Consider the following 6000-nt stretch of genomic DNA (forward strand, 5'->3'; position numbering starts at 1 on the left):
TTCAAACGGAGTTGTGAAAGCGTTTTTTTCTTTAGATAAAAGGCGATAAGGGGATCTGCCAGTATCCTTTAGTTAAATCCAGTGTCGAATAAAATCGAGCGGTGCCTAGCCGATCAAGCAGTTTGTCAACCCTTTGCATTGGATACGCGTCGAATTTCAACATAGCATTTGCTTTGCGTTAATCCACACAGAAACGCACAGAGCCGTCAGTTTTAGGAACTAAAACTAGCGGGCTTGCCCAGTCACAATTGGATTCTTCTATTACCCCCATATCAAGTATCGCTTCTAATTCACCGTGAACCACTTTCTTTTTATGTTCAGGTAGTCGATACGGCCGGCTGCGAATCATCACGCCCGGCTTTTTCTCAATATGGTGCTGAATGAGACCTGAACGACCGGGAAGGGGTGAGAACACGTCGGCAAATTCTGCCTGCAACTTGGCCACATCAGTAATCTGGGCAGCGAAAGATGATCTCCTCCCGGGGCCAGAGCGATAGATTGTGTGTTAGTAGTCACTTCTGGCCCGAGATCATCTTCTGCCCCAACTACCGTCACCAGCATCACTGATTCCGCCTCACTCCCCTTTTTAAGGAGGTTAAGGTGGTAAATTTGACGTGCCCCTCCCCTATCCGTGCATACAACCTCATAATTGAGATCTTCAACTCGCTGTGTGACCTCAAAGGGTCCTTGCCACTTGAGAAGGTTCTCTGTGCACTCATCCGAAAGAGCGCACACGTCTCACAACCCGCAAATATTGAGTTCTCTTTCAAGTCGTGCTCTTGAACGGACAAACTCACACAAAAAGTATGTCAACATGTCCATCTTGATGAGTATTCTAGCAGACATAGTCTGTATATGCCTTAAGTCAACTTTATACAGTCGAGAAAGACGACGCATGTCCAAGCATTAGGTCTTAAAGGCGCAGTAGCCTTTACCGCTGTCTGTTTAATGTCAAACAACAAAAGACAAGCACATTACTCACTGCTCTTGATTGAATAGCTTTTGTAAGTTTAATAGGATTAATCTTTAATTTATACAGTCAAATATGCAATGTTATTTTACATTTGATACATTTTTTTGTACCTGAAAACTAATTTTAGACGTATCTGAAAAACCTGAAAAGCATAGTTTATTTTATTAGTATCTTTGCTCAATAGTATTTATTTGTGCTGCTGCTTGTATTTAAATAATTTTTTCTTATTATTTTCTTTATTTTTATTTGACAGTAGTCCTTTTTTCCCTGAACATAGCAAATACTGAACCGTACCGAAACCGTGAACCTAAAACCGTGATACAAACCGAACCGTAAGCAATATGTACCGTTATACCCCTAGCATAACGTATGCGAGGGGGTGCCACAAAATGGAGAACATTTTCAAAGGGTGCCACGACTGAAAAAAGGTTGGGAAACACTGCACTAGAGGATATTTCACCACGTCCCCATTCACACTGCACCTGAACAATGCGGTTTGTATCCAACGCCTCAGGCTGAATCAGGCTTTGGTGGATCGAGGTTTGGTTACATCCTGAATCCACCAAAGCCGGATAGGTACCCCTCTTAATACTCACAGGTATTTGGTACCAGCCAGCCTGACCGGGGGAAGCCTGTGGGACATCCAGGACCCGGAACATTGTCCCCACTTCCATCAGCGGACACCTGTCAATAAAATGCTCCGGGTCCCCGCAATACCAACAGGCTGGCCCAGACCTACTGGCCACCCCAGTGGTGGAGAGTGGGCCCAGAGATGGGCGTGGAGAGAGCGGGGAAGAAGGAGCGGCATGGGTCCCAGCTGGCCTCGGCCCCGCTCGCGAACTCCCAGCGAATTCCAGGTTGGGTCAACCCCTCCCTCGGGTGGAATCCTAGGCCGGCCTGGAGGACGGGACCTGGGGAGAGGGACAGGTTTGGGAGCAGAGGGGGGAACAGGGGAAGAAAAAGGTCTGCCGACTCCTGGGCACGCCACCATGTGGTCCTTCGCCAGGTCTGTGGCTGAGTCCAGCGAAGTCAGACGGTGGCACTGGACCCACTCGGCCGTTTTCCGAGGCAGACGGGTGACGAACTGCTCCAGTGCCACCAGGTCAATGATCTTCCCGACGTCGCATCTCTCAGGCAGCAGCCATTTGCGGCAGGAGACTCGGAGCTGTTGGGCCATTACGAAGGGCTGGTCCACTTTTCGCCCAGCTCCAGCAAACAAAATTGCTGGCGATGTTGTTCTGGGCTTCGGCCGACCTGCTGTAGAATGGCCCTCTTCAGATCGTCAAATACCAGGAGGTTCTGGACAGGGAGTTGTTGTGCCGCGGCCTGCCCCTCCCCCAACAGCAGGGAAATCAGCCTAAGTGGCCATTAATCCCGTGCCCACCCACCTGCTTCAGCCGTCTTCTCAAAAAGGTCCAGGAAGACCTCCGGGTCATCATGTGGCCCCATCTTATTCAAGGGCAGGGGGGTGGACGTGCTCGGGGCTGCTGGCGCCTCTGCCCGAACCATTCAACTCGAGATCCTCTTGCTGGGCCTGCACAATTGCCTGGAAGCGATTTCAGGTCGAGCAGGGCCTGGTGTTGTTCTTGGTGGAGGAGCGCGAGGGATGAAATGACGTCCGCAAATGGTGTTGATGACGGCAGAAATTGCATGGCAGCGGCTGCTTCTTCCTTCCCAGGTTTCGGCACCACTGTAGCAAAGTTCAGTATAGGAAAGGAAGGAAGAAGACAGGGTCGGCTTGACTGAGACTCGTGGTATTTATTATAAAAATAAACAACTCAAACAAAACATAAACAGCTCAGTAAGTTTCTTTTCCTCTCAATGTGTTCTCCAGAGCTTCCTCAGTCCCTTTGTGCCACAAGTCTGCAGTCAGTCTCTCTCTCCCATATGTCCTTTTCCAGATGGCTTTTATCCGGCCTCTCCACGCCCATTACTGGAACAAGACACAGGTGTTCATCATTTGCACTTAACCACTTATGCCAAGCTCCTTTCCCAACTCTCTCTCCCGTCACATACCTCGTTAAACAACCCCCCCCCCCCCCCCCCCCCCCCCCGCACAAAGTTACACTGACTTTTTAGGTGAAAATTAACTATTTATTCAATACATCATCAATTATTCTTGAAAAATGTTTTGTCTTACCCTGATTCACTATAGAAAGCCTATTATATGTGTTTATAGTTTAGACATAGCAGGATGGTTTTCATGGGAAACTGTGTACATATGTCACTCGCCTGTGGGTGTCTTGTCATATCTGTAAATATAGAAAAGCTCCGGCTACTTTTAAGCGTGTATGGTGTGGGAGTGGCATAGGTTAAATGTCACAAAAGAATCCCCTTTTTTAAAAACAGAAAGGAAAAAAAGCAGAACAGAGGAGAGTATGAGGCAAAAAGAGAATGTGACAAAGCTTGTTATAAAACCAGAATCAACAATGGCTTGGCCTCTCGGAGATGGGGAGAACTGAGGGTTTTGGAATGTTGTGAAAGTGATGCAGAGATACACTTTTTTTTTTCTAAATACAGATAAATTGTCATATAGCTCTCTAACAGAATTCATTGTGAAGCATTATCTATTGTGAAGGGTCATTTCATTATGGGTTGTTGTAGCGTAGGGCTGGAATTTATTTTCAAGTACTGTGTCTATATAGCTCCAGCAGGGGCGCCGCTAGCAATTTTGGGCCCTATGAAAGAATATGATGTTAGGCCCCCTACCGCACCAACCTAGCTATCCAAAATCTTTGTCTGCAATTTAATAATACTGACCAATTAAGCTCTGCTCGCTCAACCCAGAATGCCCCGATTGGCTGATGAAACATTGATTCAAATTAAGATACAATTTATCCAAAACAAAACTTAATGAAGTGGTCACAGTCATGTCTGACCCACTCCATGTCTCCTGGAATTGCGCATCTTATGATGTGTCCTTTCTCACTCATGCTGTTCACTTTTCATAATCAACATAGACATCCATCCATCCATCCATCCATCTTCTTCCGCTTTATCCAGGGCCGGGTCGCGGGGGCAGCAGTCTAAGCAGAGATGCCCAGACTTCCCTCTCCCTAGACACTTCCTCCAGCTCTTCCGAGGGGACACCGAGGCGTTCCCAGGCCAGCCGGAAGACATAGTCCCTCCAGCGTGTCCTAGGTCTTCCCCGGGGCCTCCTCCCGGTTGGACATGCCCGAAACACCTTCCCGGGAAGGCGCTCAGGAGGCATCCGGAACAGATGCCCGAGCCACCTCAACTGACCCCTCTCGATGTGGAGGAGCAGCGGCTCTACTCCGAGTTCCTCCCGAGTGACTGAGCTCCTCACCCTATCTCTAAGGGAGCGCCCAGCCACCCTGCGGAGAAAACTCATTTCGGCCGCCTGTATCCGGGATCTTGTCCTTTCGGTCATGACCCAAAGCTCATGACCATAGGTGAGAGTAGGAACGTAGATTGACCGGTAAATCGAGAGCTTCGCCTTACGGCTTAGCTCTTTCTTCACCACAACAGACCGGTACATCGACCGCATTACTGCAGAAGCTGCACCGATCCGTTTGTCAATCTCCCGTTCCATCCTCCCCTCACTCGTGAACAAGACCCCTAGATACTTGAACTCCTCCACTTGAGGCAGGAACTCTCCACCAACCTGAAGTGGGCAAGCCACCCTTTTCCGACTGAGGACCATGGCCTCGGATTTGGAGGTGCTGATCCTCATCCCAGCCGCTTCACACTCGGCTGCAAACCGTCCCAGTGCATGCTGAAGGTCCTGGTTAGAAGGGGCCAACACGACAACGTCATCCGCAAAGAGCAGAGACGAAACCGCATGGTCCCCAAACCTGACACCCTCCGGCCCCTGGCTGCGCCTAGAAATTCTGTCCATAAAAATTATGAACAGAACCGGCGACAAAGGGCAGCCCTGCCGGAGTCCAACATGCACCGGGAACAAGTCTGACTTACTGCCGGCAATGCGGACCAAACTCCTGCTTTGGTCGTACAGGGACCGGACAGCCCTTAGCAAAGGACCCCGGACCCCATACTCCCTGAGCACCCTCCACAGGATGCCGCGAGGGACACAGTCGAATGCCTTCTCCAAATCCACAAAACACATGTGGACTGGTTGGGCAAACTCCCATGAACCCTCCAGCACCCTGTAGAGGGTATAGAGCTGGTCCAGTGTACCACGGCCCGGACGAAAACCAGACTGTTCCTCCTGAATCCGAGGTTCAACTATCGGCCGAATTCTCCTCTCCAGTACCCTGGCATAGACTTTCCCGGGGAGGCTGAGAAGTGTGATCCCCCTGTAGTTGGAACACACCCTCCGGTCCCCCTTCTTAAAAAGAGGGACCACCACCCCGGTCTGCCATCCCAGAGGCACTGTCCCCGACCGCCACGCGATGTTGCAGAGGCGTGTCAGCCAAGACAGCCCCACAACATCCAGAGACTTGAGGTACTCAGGGCGGATCTCATCCACCCCCGGTGCCTTGCCACCGAGGAGTTTCTTGACCACCTCGGTGACTTCAGCCCGGGTGATGGACGAGTCCTCCTCTGAGCCCCCAGCCTCTGCTTCCTCAATGGAAGGCGTGATGGCGGGATTGAGGAGATCCTCAAAGTATTCCTTCCACCGTCCGACGATATCCCCAGTTGAGGTCAACAGCCGCCCATCGCCACTGTAAACAGCGTTGGTAGGGCACTGCTTCCCCCTCCTGAGGCGCCGGACGGTTTGCCAGAATCTCTTCGAGGCCAGCCGATAGTCCTTTTCCATGGCCTCACCGAACTCCTCCCAGGCCCGAGTTTTTGCCTCCACAACCACCCGGGCTGCAGTCCGCTTAGCCTGCCGGTACATGTCAGCTGCCTCAAGAGTCCCACAAGCCAACCAGGCCCGATAGGACTCCTTCTTCAGCTTGACGGCATCCCTTACTTCCGGTGTCCACCACCGAGTTCGGGGATTGCCGCCTCGACATGCACCGGAGACCTTACGGCCACAGCTCCGAGCGGCAGCTTTGACAATGGAGGTGGAGAACATGGTCCATTCGGACTCAATATCTCCA

The sequence above is a fragment of the Gobio gobio genome (genome assembly GCF_949357685.1).
Source record: "Gobio gobio genome assembly, chromosome: 8".
Classification (NCBI taxonomy): Eukaryota; Metazoa; Chordata; class Actinopteri; order Cypriniformes; family Gobionidae; genus Gobio; species Gobio gobio.